The sequence below is a fragment of the Acomys russatus genome, chromosome 7 (genome assembly GCF_903995435.1).
Source record: "Acomys russatus chromosome 7, mAcoRus1.1, whole genome shotgun sequence".
Taxonomy (NCBI): Eukaryota; Metazoa; Chordata; class Mammalia; order Rodentia; family Muridae; genus Acomys; species Acomys russatus.
The window spans coordinates 36854364-36869055 of NC_067143.1; the positions used below are offsets into that span (position 1 = coordinate 36854364).

Below are 14692 nucleotides of genomic sequence, written 5' to 3' on the forward strand. Positions count from 1 at the left end.
CTCCAGAGTGCAGGGATTAAGGCATATGCCACCAGCCCAGTTTGTTAAAAGACAACAGAGGGCCCAGCCCACTGTGGGCAGCATAATTTCCGGGACAGCTGATCCAGGATTATATAAGAGAACTAGCTAAGGGGGTGTAAAAGAAGTGCCAATGTTCGAAAGTGAGTTTAATTGACAGAAAAAGTGACAAATCAAAGATTTGACAGAATAGGAACCGCCCAACTCAGGGAAGAGAGTGAGAGGAAAGGGAACCTATTTAAGGGAGCCCAGGAGACATTCTCATTTGCTTGTACCTCCGTTAAGATGTCAGAGCAGAGAGTACTCTGATCTAGCCAATGGACAGGACATTCTCCACAGTTAGGTGGAGAGCGAGGACTGACTCTGACATGAACTCTGGTGCCCCATATTTAACCACGTCCCCTTGGTGGGGAGGCCTGGTGGCACTCAGAGAAAGAATAAGCAGGCTACCAAGATGAGACTTGATAGCCTATGACCATATAGTTGGGGAGGAGGTCTCCCTCGGTCATAGACCTAGGGGAGGGGAATAGGGTGAAAGCAGGAGGGAGGGAGGAACGGAAGGATACAAGTGATGGGATAACAATTGAGTTGTAATCTGAATAAATTAATAAAATTAAAATTAAAAAGAAAAGATGTCAAAGCGCAAAGTTTTAAATAAATACTACCTACCTGACTTTGACGCGTCGAAGATCCCGAAACTCAAGCTACCCAAAGGCCCGCAGTATGTGGTGCGGCTGATGGCCCCCTTCAACATGAGGGGTAAGAGGTGTGGAGAATACGTCTACAAGGGGAAGAAGTTCAATGCACTGAAGGAAATGGTCCAGAATGAGGCGTGCCTGGGGCTGCCAGTCTTCCGACTCTACAGCAAGTGCACGCGCTGCTTGGCCGGCCAAGACAGACTACACCATGGGGCACGGGGCCACACGCAACTTCCAGCCTGGGAAGCTTCTGGAGGAGGAAGAGAAGCGAGTGCAGGAGGAGCGAGGATGAGGAGATGAACAACCCCGTGAAGGCCCTAGAGAACCGCACAAAAGACTCGGTGCTGGAAGACCTGCAGGAGCTGAAGGACCTGAAGCAGCGCCAGGCGCACGTGGACTTGGAGGCCACCCTGTTGCAACACTGCCTGTCGCAGGTGCAGCAGCGGCGACAGCAGCAGGAGGAGGAAGACAAGCACGAGACGAGACGGCGGCCTTGCTGGAGAAAGCTTGCCACCGCAGCCTTCTAGAAGATTCCAACTTAGAGGACGAGGCTTAACCTTTCAGACCACTGGCACCCGCAAGACCCAAAGCCACTACCATGCTCGACGAGGTACCAAAAGCCAAGAGGAAGGCAAAGTCCCTGATTGTGCCAAAGAAGGTGACGATGGAAACTAACGGACTCAGAACAGGCGCAGGAGGGTGGCCCCCGGGGAGCAAGAAGGCAGCTGACCCTACACCCCAACACCAGGTAGGAATGAAAGAAGGGTTAGTGGGGAGAAGGGGTGTAGTTCTCTTTGGTTACTTTCTACTGTTTCGTTCCTTGGGGGCAAATCCAATCCTCCAACAACTTCTGGTCAAACTGCATCAGTAGCAACGAGGGGGGCGGGAGGGGGGGGGGGACCAGCAACCGTATTCTTTGGAGCCCCCCTTTTCTCTCTGGGCTCTAGAAGTTATTCCCTCTCCAGAGTCCTCAGATTTAAACTATCTGCAGCTGGCGAAGAGCCCCGCCCAGAAACCGCAGGAGGCAAATAGTTTGCTGCTGTGGACAATCTGAATCAGTCCCATATCCCACACCTGAGATTAAAACAAAAGTATCTAGACCACCCCCGCCCCGACCCAGCGGGGGATCAGGACTGTTACTGGGACTCCCAGGCTCAACTGGACTGTTGGGCAGAGTACTGAGAGTTGCCTGAAAGAGTTGGGGGATGGAAGGCACGGGAGGGGTCGGGAGCTCCACAAAGAGCCGGTGAAGCCCATCCGGAGCTGATCTGGACCCAGGGGGTCCTGCAAAACTGATACACGAACCAAGGACATTGCAAGCAGAGAACCGGGACCCCCTGTCGAGGTGTAGCAGATGGGCAGCTCACTCTCCAGGTTCTCATGGGGGAAGACAGCAGGGACCGTCTCTGACGTGAACTCCGGTGCTGGGCAATTTGATTACTGCCCCTGTGGGCACGCAGAGGAAGGTGTCGCAGGCAGGCTACCCTGATGACTCCTGATAGGCTGAGGTCAGACAGTGGGAGAGGAAGCCCCCCTCTTGTCAGAGGTCTAGGGGAGGATCCCCTGAAACTGGAGTTACAAACCGTTGTGGATGATAAGAATTGAACCCGGAAGCCGGGTGTGGTGGCGCACGCCTTTAATCCCAGCACTCAGCAGGCAGAGGCAGGAAGATCGCTGTGCATTCGAGGACAGCATGGTCTACAAGGGGAGTCCAGGACAGCCAAGGCTACCTGTCTCGCAAAAACAAAAGACAAAAACGAATTGAACCCAGGTCTTCTGGAAGAACAGGCAGTGCTCTAATCGCTGCACATCTCTCCAGCCGCTCATTATTATATACTTTATAAAAAGCGGAGTATTAATTACTCTCAAATCGTTACAATTCATCTGGTAATGAGATTTTGGGGGAAATAAAATGTTTATATTTACAAGATAATGTGATGTTCACCTATTAACATTTTCAGCTGGTGAGAATTTATCAGTCATTTATTATCTTCACCATCTACAGTCGCTTTCCTGTCCAAAACCAGACAGGGCTGGCGAGGCGGCTGTGTGCTTACACCATTTTGCTGTGCTAGCAACAGACATGAGGATCCCCACAACCCACTGTGGTTTCTTTGTTTTGTAAGCCAGACTAGTCTTGAACTCACAGAGATTTTACCTGCCTCTGCCTCCCCAGTGCTGGGATTAAAGGCGTGGTGCACACCACTTGTTTGTTGGTGCTGAGGGAGGGATTTTTATAGCCCAGTTGAAGTCATGCTTTCTAATTGAGGATGACCTTGAACTTCTGATCTTCTGGCCTCTGCCTCTCAAGTAATGGGATTACAGCTAGAAGCAGATTACAGAGAGAAGCCAGATTAAATAAATCAGCTAGGAGAGTTAGTTTAAGCCAGAACAGCTGAATTGAGCCAGCCAGCAAGAGTTCAGAAAGAGCTAGAAAGGGTGATCTTATTAAGCAATAAGTCTTGGAGGCTGAAGACATTCTAGGCCTAGGTTAGATTACATGAAGGCTAGAAGCTTCCAGGACTAGGTCTAGGTTAGCTGACAGAGGCAGCAATTCTCCAAAATGACAATACTTCAGGTGAATTAAAGTTTTTTTTCAGCTGGGCCTGTTAGTAAGTCAGCAGGCAGACTTCACCCATGACTTCTGCTTCAAGTTTCGGCTTGAGTTACTGCCCTGACTTCCCTGCAGCCTTTAAAATTACCCTTTCTGCCCTAAGTTGCTTTTGGTTAGAACATTTTATCACAGCAACAGCAACAAAAGGAAACTAGACCAACAGGCTAGCCAAACCTATGGATAGGAAGATCTCGTCTCAAAATTAAACAAAGGAAAAAGCAAACCAGCCATGTGACTTATGTGAATTTTTTTGTTTCTGACAACTTTGGGAAGAATACTGCTCTTTAAAATAATGATCTAGGGTCAGCTGAGATACTGGTGCTTCCTCACTCAAATCTTGAATTTTTCCTTCTTTTTCTTTGTTCATAGCCTCTTTTCTTTAATTGTTTGTTACATATATGGATGTATATATTTATATATTTTTAAATACATAAATACAATCTGCTTAATCTGTATAATGTTTTTTTGTGTGTATGTTTTCAATAGCCTGGCCATTTGGTATTGGAGAGGGAATTGGTGTTCTCTTCCCTGGGGAGGACTAGTTCTGCTTTCACAGTCACTGGTGGCCTGGAGGGCTTCGTTGAGGTCTCTACGCTTTCCCCTTCCACGTTAGCATCTCTAGTGGTGGTGTCCTTGTCCCAGTCTTGTTTAGGCAATGTGTGCAGCCTCGCTGACATCAAATCTTGAATTTTATCTTATATAACATTAAAAAAAAACTTATGTGTTTAACATGGAAAGAAAAAGTAGAAAAACAAGCTAATGACCTCAAGGAAGAGAAAACTTGTAAAACATAATATTTCTCCATCAACAAAAGCTCTCTAACCATAAAGGAAAGGGCTGATGAAATATAAGATTTGTAGGTGTAAGGAAAAACAAGAGTGCAAGAAAATATCTTCAAGACAGAGCTAATAAGAGGGTTATGTGTAGGCTGTATGAAGAACTGCGGATTAGTAGGAAAAGCAGCAAAGGGGATGGGTAAAGAGTTGAACAGATTCTTTCAGAAAGCTGGAAAAGTAGGAAGTGCTGGCAAGGATGTGGGGTGCTGGAAACCTTCCACTTCAGTCACCCCTTTTTTGTTTTGTTTTGTTTTTTTGAGACAGCATTTCTCTCTGTAGCCTTGGCTGTCCTAGAATTTACTTCCTAGATCAGGCTGGCCTCCAACATAGAATCCACCTGCCTCTGCATCCTAAGCGTTGGGATTAAAGGCCTGCGCCACCACTGCCCAGCTCACTTCAGTCACCCTTTATTCTTGGAGGATACATTCAAAGGTGACGTATCACACTTGAGAGCAGCACTAAGTCTGTTTTTTCCCCCTACACATACATACTATGACAAAGTTTAATTTATAAATTAGGCACAGTGAAAGATTAATAACAGCCAAAGGGCTGGATAATTATACGCCATGCTGTGATAAAAGTTGTTTCAACTTCTGACTTATTTCTGACAATTTTCCATTTATTTTTTCCAACCGCAGTTGACCACAGAGGTAAGTGGAAGAAAAACCACAGGTTAAGAAAGGGCTCCTCATAGCAAATTTGAAACCATGTGGTCAGTCTTCACTGAAGTTGGGGCTGTCCACCACAGTTGAAGTGGCTTGCTCTTTGTGTTTATATATGCCAACATATGTGCACTAGAAGTCAGGCACCACAGGTTTATAAGAAGCATAGTTCATGGTGGTCAAGAGCTGGGAATAAGCCAGCTGTCTATATGGGGATGAAGAACAAATGGCCACTATACGCAGACGCATAGATTATATCAAAACACTGGACAGAGGAAGCTGGGGATGTAGGCGTGAAATCCCGTGCCCTTCCTGACATGGAGGTCAGAATTTGTCTATTGCATTTGAAGTCAGGACAGTGGTTGCTTCTAGGTAGAAAGATGGAATCTGGAACGGCATGGACTTTGGGGTGCTAAGTGATATTTTTCTCATGCGGGATTGGCTGCCCAAGGCATCTTCATTTTATGTTAGTTCATAAAGCTACACATAAGATTTTCTTCAATACAACTTTTATGAGTGAATAAAGTTAACTCCAAAAGGAAAGCATAGAGTTTTGGAACCATGGTTTAAAAACTGTGAGCTGAATGTCACACAAGTGCTTGTAGTGATGTGAGAGACAGAGAGAGAGAGAGAGAGAGAGAGAGAGAGAGAGAGAGAGAGAGAGAGAGAGAGAGAGAGAATTCTTAAATTCTGACACTCCAGCAAGCCTTGTTCAGGCCATTAAAGGTCACTTATCAATAACATTTAAACTTTTCCAAAGGAGAGGTTGTTTTATTCATTTAAATATGCGGAGGAATCTATCATAAAACTGACCCAGCTTTGGCCTAGGGAAAGGCAAATACATTTCACCCACTGTGCCAATTCCCAGTCATCAGTAATGGCTACCTCGAGCATTATAGAAGAATTCATTTTGAAACTACATGTAGGATCAGTGGAAAATAGTCTGTTTTCTCCTTAGTAATGTATGTAGATGCTAAAGACAAAACAGGGGTCACTTTAGCCATCTGAGGCCTAAAATTCCAAAATCTTAGGATGCTGATGGCTGATACAGAGTACTGCATTAAAAGCTTCATTGGTCCAGGAGCTCACAGTAGGAGCAAAAGTGCATTGGGCAGTTGGGTGCACACACCTTTAATCCCAGCACTCAGGAGGCAGAGGCTGGCTGATGTCTGAGAGTTCGAGGCCAGCCTGGTCCAGGACAGGTAATGCTAGAGGGAGAGAGACTAGTGGGTATTATGACAGATGAGTCAGTGAGCCAATCCGTACAATTGACTGTGATGGAAATAACGTTTGATGGAAAGACAGAATGGTGAGAGTCAGTGGCTGTATGATAGAGTGAAAACAAAGTAGGAAAGTTCATCCACTTCTCCCAAAGACAGGTTCCAGGAAGACCATTCTTTAGGCTGCTCATGAGCAAAAGTAGGCCTATTCTGGATATTTCCAAGACCTGGGCCAAGGGTCTAAGTTGCAGTGCATAAAGATGACACACTTTGCTCTTTGGCAGGCTGAGGCAGAACGACCACTTAGGCCTGGGAGGTCCGAACTGGGCTGTACAACCAAGCAAGTGCCTGTTTCTTAAAAATAAACAAACACCTAGAAATAAAGAAGGACTACAGAGAGGGCTCAGTTGGCTAAGAGCACTTTCTATTCTTGCAGAGGACCTGTGTTTGGTACCCAGCACCCACATGATGGCTCCCAATGATCTGAAACTCCAGTTCAAGGGGGATCTAATGCCCTCTTCTGGCTACTGCAGCCACTAGCACGGTGCTTACAGTGCATAAAAATACATGCAGGCTTATATAAATGATCATAGTCACAGAATAAATTGCAAAATACTTTAATTTCACTACATATTACTATCTCCTAAAATGATATTTGGACTCATATAACATTTCTAAGTTCTTTTGTTTTTTTGTTTTTTAACAATTTCTTTTTACTTATATGTGTGTCTGGGTGGGGGGGCAGTATGAGCATACAAGTTTATTGCAAAGAAAAGTTTCATTGACGAGGGGTGAAGACTGTATTTATCTGTGGGTATCAGAACAAATATTTATAGATTGGTATTAGGGCTTATGCTGGTTTAGTAAATTAGTGGTTGTGGAGTCTCCTCCAATAACCCTGATTTCACTAGCACTGGTTAGCTAGGTTTCCAGTAACACACATGGGATCTTTGTTGTGAGGGTCTTAAGTCCAGTTCGAGAGCTATTGGTTGCTGTCAAGGTATGTGTTGTGCCACTACTGCGCCTGTAGGGCTAAACATGATTTTTATGAAGAGAAAAGTATTTGCCTTTCTAGCATAAAATGTTCATTTAGTTACCAATGCAAAGTATTGATGCCACATGGTTTTTTAGGACATAGTTTTTAATTGTTGAGTACACAAAATGTTTTTCAACCACCCTGGGTACAACTGTTGGCGAATAACTTGCTGACTCATGAGAGAGAGAGAGAGAGAGAGAGAGAGAGAGAGAGAGAGAGAGAGAGAGAGAGAGAGTCTCTCTCTACCAGGAAAAGATACTTGGTTATATAAAGGTGGATTGTTTCCAGCTATCTGAGAAGGGTTTTGGCACATTCGTTTTTCTTTTCTCCTACCTAAGTGCTTCGCCCACTTGGCTTTCCTCCAGACTTCCAGCCAGCTGGGACCATCTGCACTCTAGCAGAGTCACCCACACACTTTTCATTATGTTTTCACACAGTCACCTTGGAGTTTGAGGATGCAGATGCTGGAAAAATAATAGATGGCTGCCTTTCTCTAGGCCCTAGGGACGTTCGTGACATGCGTGGTCCAGGGAAAAGATCTCTGTTGCTAGGGCTTGCGATCCCTCCTGTGGTACCTGGGCAGAATGTAACCGTAGAGCAGAATGAAGTTCATAGTCAAGTTAGTTTGGGAAATGCTAAATTAAAGCACAGACAGAGACGGCTTGGGGAATTGTCAGAGCTCTTAATATGCTTACAGAGTCTTCTCAAAGGGGAACACTTAAGGAAAGGAGTCCCCAAGAGAAACAGTATGGTGTTCACTCAGAATGAATTCACTCACAGTATATCCTTCAACTGTTCAAACAGCTCAAGAGCTTACATTCCAGGGAGCTGAGTTGGGCAAAGCCATGTATAGCGTGGGGCACAGGGTTTCTCATCCACAGAGGCCTGGGAAGAAGGAAGGCGCCATCTCTCTCTTTCCACTACTTACCTATCAAAGGCAAGTCAGCAAGCCAGAAAAAAGAACCACCTCCAGCATTTGGGAGCGACTGTAAGGAGAGGCTGCTGGCGGTTCGGTCTCTGGCTGTGTGCTCGCTCATTCACTTCACTTGCTGACTTTTCCCTCTGCTGAGAGTAACCTGTGTGGGTCAGGGCAAATTGCCCTACTTCATAGCAGCTAAAACAAGGGAGAGAGAATCTACGTATACCCAAGGGCCATGGGCTGCCGTGGAGAACGGATGACATAAGGCAAGGTGAATGTCGCTGGGACCACCACAGTGGGCCACGATGAGACAGAAGACATCTCAGGAATGTAACGTGATGTCACGATCTGTCAATCAGCCTGAAGATGTGACTGATCCTCCTAATGGCACAGTGCCAGCCCGTCACCAACAGGACTGGTTGGAGTTACCACTGTCCATAGCACGTTAACAGACAATGGTGTAAGACAGACTTGGAGCATGGAGCTCTCTGAGCTCTCTTCCTGCCCAGGAGAGGGGTATCACCAGGAATGCAGATCCGTCCGGTTGCTTCCTCTGATGACTGTGCCCCAAGCCATGGAGTGGGATGCAGAGGGAGCTTTAATCACATTTTCAAAGGACACATTGAATATATATACTAGGCTGAATCTTACATTTTGGGAAATTGACCGAGAAGAGACTCTGTCCAGTAGTAAAGGCATCTCCTGGGACAATAAATAAATAAAATGATTGCACTTTAATAGTTTAAAAACATGGAAATTTGAGGCAGATTCTCTCCAATAAAAGAGTGGGTTTCTCCTTTTTCTTACTGTGTAGTTCTAATGTTATCTAATGTCTCTGTGTCTCAATTACATCTTCAAAATGAAGGTTATCAATTCCATGTCATCGTTACAAGCTATTATTTATACCTGCTGGACATGTAGGGGATTTTTACATAAACGGATGTTAAATGAATTAGGGTTTTGGGTGGTGTGACACATGTGATGTGCACATGCCCTGTGCTCGGAGCCAGGGCGGCTGCCAAGTGCCACATGAAGTGGGCAGACGCTGCCGGTCATACCTCAGACGCATGATGCATTTGATTTTTTTGAAGGAATTTTTGGTTGTTGCACATTCAGAAATTTTATGCAAAATTTGATGGTGTCCCTCCCCCTCCCCATACAATTAAACAACCGATAGAGGGAACTGACCTACAGTACAAGAAGTTTGGCTTTTCCATGGTGGCAGCCCCCTCTGCAGCCCCTTGACGGACCCTAGCCCAGAACTTCCCAGTTTAGCAGCTCCTGAATTTCCAATCTCTAGAACCTGTCAGACAAAATGACTACTTACAGTTGTTGTCAGTCATCAAAATCATGCTTCGATTCATATCGTATCCTCTAATAAGATTTGGCTGCTGCTTCCCAGGCTTGATGAGCATTATTCTTTGATTTACTCAGTCATTAGCTTTATCTTACAGATATGGAAGGAATTTTCTTTTAACAAACTGAGGAAATTAGTCTTTTCTTACTTATACATTTTGCGTATATTTTTAGTTTATATATATTTGACATTTCCACATCTATCTATCTATCTATCTATCTATCTATCTATCTATCTATCTATCATCTGTCTAGGTAGGGGCGTGTGTGTGTGTGTGTGTGTGTGTGTGTGTGTGTGTGTGTGTGTGTGTGTGTGTCTGTTGGGAAATACATGTGCCACAGCACATGTGGAAGTCAGAGGACAATTTGCAGAGTGACTTTTCTCCTTCCATTATGTGGGCTTCAGGCTTTGAACTCAGGTCATTCATTTCAGCTAGCTCCCATACCTGGTGAGCAATCTTTGTGGCCCCTAACAAAGCCTTAAAATTTTAAATTTACCAGTCTTTTCTATTATACTTCTTCTTCTTCTTTTTTAAATTTTTAATTTTTTTGTTTGTTTGTTTGTTTGTTTGTTTTGGTTGATGTTTTTTTTGAGACAGGGTCTCTCTGTATAGCCTTGACTGTCCTAGACTCACTTTGTAGACCAGGCTGCCCTTAGATTCACAGTGATCTACCTGCCTCTGCCTCCAAAGTGCTGGGATTAAAGGCGTGCGCCACCACACCCAGCTATTCTATATTTTTACAATTTTTATTCTTAATTTACTTGGTTTTTTTCCACTCTATAAATAAGAAAATGTTTATCCATGCTTTGCTTGGTTTAATTTTTAGAGTAAAATATTTTCCTTTAGGGTTGTCTTTTTTGGAGAGAGAGATAACAGCCTAACTTACCAATAGTTAGGAGGAACTGAAGCCTTCCACTAGCAACCAGCAGCACCAACTTGCCACATGGTACTTGGAAATGGACCCTTGCCCCTGCAGTGTCCGACTCACCAATTCTATTGGTGAAGCCAAGTAACTGTAGTCAGCCTATGGGGACAGTCTCAGTGATCCAACTGCCTCTTCCTTCTGCTCTGCCATCCCTCGCCCATCTGTCAGGCTACTCTTGCTTTATCCGTGCGCTTGCCTCTCCTCCACTGTTTGTCTGCTCCTGTACAGATGATGCTCTTCTGTTCCTGGGCATCCTGGATGCTTTCACATGTTTCATTGTTTTACAGTAATTTTGGACTCACTTTCAACCTCAAAAAGTAAATCAACAACAACACACACACACAAACACGCGTGCACACGTGCGCACGCACACACATTTGAGACAGGGTTTCTCTGTGTAGCCCTGGGTGTCCTGGAACTTGCTCTGTAGACCAGGCTGTCCTCAAATTCAGAGATCTACCTGCCTCTGCCTCCTGAGTGCTGGGGTTAAAGGCGTGTACCACTACTACCTGGCTATTTCATGATATTTTTACTGTACCTGGTTTTAAAAATAGTGTCCCTATCAATGGGCAAACTGCCTTTATATCATAATATATTTATTTTGTGTGTTTTTTAAAAGTGAAAAAATAAGCTTTTGAGAGTTTCTTGGTGTTGGTCCCATGCAGTTTTTACTAACCTTATTCCTATGGTTGGTTTTAAAACAACTGAAGTATAAAAGACATTCAATAGCCCACACGGACTCAAGGCCGAAGTTTACTAGATTTTGACAAATTACGTAATTGTGGAAGTATCAACACAACCAAGAGGACATATGGACGTCACCATAGTCTCCTCGTGTTACTTTATGGTTACCGTCTCCTTGACAACCACGGATCTGTTTTCTGTCACAATGATTAGTGTGTGTTTTCTAGTGCTGCCTTTTATACAAAGGGAGCCAAATAAAATGTGCTTCTTTGGTCTGGTTTCTTCTTAAGCTTCATGTTACACAGTTAATTTTTTATTGCTCTGTAGCACTCCATTATATAAATTCACAGCAACTTGTTTGTCCGTTCACCTGCTCATCAATTTTTCATTACTATAATAAAATACCCAAGGCAGACTGACTTTATAAAGTAAATAGGTTTACTTAGCTTGCAGTTTTGCAGGCTCAAGGTTATGGTGCTGATATTGGCTCAGTTTTGATGATGGCCTTCTTGTTGGCAGAGCCCTGAAATATGACATGGCACAGAGACAGTGCGTGTCCATCTCTGTATCTGAAATATGACATGGCACAGAGACAGTGCGCGTCCATCTCTGTATCTGAAATATGACATGGCACAGAGACAGTGCGCGTCCATCTCTGTATCTGAAATATGACATGGCACAGAGACAGTGCGCGTCCATCTCTGTATCTGAAATATGACATGGCACAGAGACAGTGCGCGTCCATCTCTGTATCTGAAATATGACATGGCATAGAGACAGTGCGCGTCCATCTCTGTATCTGAAATATGACATGGCACATAGAGACAGTGCGCGTCCATCTCTGTATCTGAAATATGACATGGCACAGAGACAGTGCGCGTCCATCTCTGTATCTGAAATATGACATGGCACAGAGACAGTGCACGTCCATCTCTGTATCTGAAATGTGACATGGCACATAGAGACAGTGCGTGTCCATCTCTGTATCTGAAATATGACATGGCACTAGAGACAGTGAGTGTCATCTCTGTATCTGAAATATGACATGGCACTAGAGACAGTGCGTGTCCATCTCTGTATCTGAAAATATGACATGGCACGAGACAGTGCGTGTCCATCTCTGTATCTGAAATATGACATGGCACAGAGACAGTGCGTGTCCATCTCTGTATCTGAAATATGACATGGCACAGAGACAGTGCGTGTCCATCTCTGTATCTGAAATATGACATGGCACAGAGACAGTGCGTGTCCATCTCTGTATCTGAAATATGACATGGCACAGAGACAGTCCGTGTCCATCTCTGTATCTGAAATATGACATGGCACAGAGACAGTGCGCGTCCATCTCTGTATCTGAAATATGACATGGCACAGAGACAGTGCGTGTCCATCTCTGTATCTGAAATATGACATGGCACAGAGACAGTGCGTGTCCATCTCTGTATCTGGTCTCTGTCCTCCTCCTCCTTCTCTTATTTTCCTTCCCTCCTTCCTTTCTTTCTCTCTTTCTTTCTTTTTTCCCTCCCTCCCTCCCTTCCTTTTGAGACGGGGTTTCACCCTGTAGCCAAGACTAGCCTCAAACTTACTCTTTAGTCTAGGCTGGCTTTGAACTTGCTGTGATCCTCCCATGTCTGCCTCTCTGGTGCTGAGATGATGGGCAGAAGCCAAATCTTCTTCTGGTAAAGTCACCAAGCTTCAGTCTCGGGGCTCCACCCCAATGACTTTACCCAAAGCTGTTCACTTTCCACATTCCCCAACACTAAGAGCCATGGCTGGATTTAGTTTCTATGCTCCTAATACTATCAACATGTGACCTAGAGATTCGTTTATATGTTCTAGGAGATGGCGGAAGTCAGCCGCAGCCGGTGAGATCCCGTGCTTAGCTATCCCAGGCAACCCTGCACTGTCTTTGTGCTTACGGGATATGAGCAAGAGCTTCCTTCACTCCTTACTAAGTGCCTTACAGTGGAAGGGTTTGGAAACATAGCAGATGTCTGCCAGACTAAGAAACTGCCAGACTATGCAGCACAGTGGGGTAGCATTTCACATCTTGTCAGTGGCTTGTGAGGGTGTTTGGGATCCCAATTTCCACCTTTACTGCATCCCAGAAACATAGTGGGTGTGGTCTTCTCATACTTCTTTTGAATTTAAGCAGGCTTTATTTTGGGACTCACAAAAAGGCCCATTTTTATAAATGTTGTACCAGTACTTGACAGGGCTGTGTTCACTGAGGATGCTGAATTCAGCCTTATTGATTATGAAATGCAGAGTGTACATGGGCCTGTTCACGCCACTCACCTTCTGCTTGCTGACTTGTCAGATGCTGAGAGAAATGAAATACTGCCTCCTCCTGCTTCTGTGGTTTTTGTGGGTTGCTGATAATTTCCTTTAGTCCTTCCTTGTGAACTCCGTTTGTTGCGCAGAGATTCATGGTGGCCACATACCTTTACATGGATTGTTGCCTTTAACATTTTAAAGCCACTTCCTTTGTTTTGTAAATGACTCCCTAATTTAATTTACTCTCACCTAATTTTAATGATAATAATTTTTTGAGATAGATTATTACTTTGTAGTTTAAGCTGTCCTCAGATTTACAGTACTCTTCTTGTTTTAGCTTTCTGAATGCTGGGATTATAAGCATGTGCTACCAACCACACTTGGCTTAATTTTTTTTTTTTCTCACAAACACAAGAGATTTTATGCCACCAGAGCAGAGGCTGTGGACAACTGGTATTTCAAATATGGTGGGAGGACCCACTTAGTCTTATAGTAACGAGCCAGTGGGTGAATCCTGCTCTCTATCAAAATCAGACAGAATTTAGCATCCTTATCCTTTCTGATCCTCTCAAGTGCTTGTGGGCAGCCACCTCTTTCCTCATCAAACGGTAGAGGTCCTCCTGGGGAGGGCATGTGCAAGGCTTTGGACTTAAGGATTCTCAAGATTCTATTACCAGTCACAAAACAGACCTGTGCCACACTATGTGAGTCCCTCAGGGTCACACTGGGTTAGAAGGGTGTCAGATCTTTCTTGGACAGTGTGTAAATCTGTTCCTTCATGTCATCAGATGTCAGCTCCACCCAGGTGGTGATGCTACAGGGCGGTGGTGCAGCACAGCTGACTGGGGCAGACCCTTCCCCAGAGTGTTTGTGTGACCCATGATGGAGGAGGTTGGCAGCAAAGAGGACACAGTGAGGTAGCTTAAGCCTTCCATAACAACTATTGTCACAAGGTGAGAGGCAACAGGTATTGGTGAGAATGTGGAGAAAAGAAAGACATTTGTCCATTGTTGGTAGGAATGTAAAGTGTAAAGTAGTTCAGACATGGAAAAAGTGTGCATGTTCATAAACACTAAAACCAGAATTACCATATAACTTGGCAGTTCTGCTTCAGAGTATTTTGCCAACTTACCTATGAAGTTGCTTTTTACTGTGTGTATATGTGTAGGAATATATATGAATATACAAAGAGTTCATTAATAACAATATGAAAACAATCGGGGGGCGGGCTAGAGAGATAGCTCAGTGGTTAAAAGCATTTGCTGCTGTTAGAAAGGCCAAAGTTTGGTTCTAGCACCTTAGACATATGGCTTACAGCCCCCTGTAACTCAAGATCCAGGGCTATCCAAAGCCTCTTCTGGTCTTCGCAGGCGCCTGCACACACATAGCGCACACCCACACAGACTCATACAAGTGAATTTGGCATTTAGAAAAGAAATAAA

General features: G+C 44.5%; 2 pseudogenes; one reads left to right on the forward strand and one right to left on the reverse strand.

Annotated features, from left to right (window-relative positions):
* The first annotated feature begins 650 nt into the window (after positions 1 to 650).
* On the forward strand, positions 651 to 1587 carry LOC127191940 (splicing factor YJU2-like; annotated as a pseudogene).
* A 12083-nt stretch (positions 1588 to 13670) lies between these two features.
* Positions 13671 to 14131, reverse strand: LOC127192123 (40S ribosomal protein S13-like; annotated as a pseudogene).
* Positions 14132 to 14692: the final 561 nt, after the last annotated feature.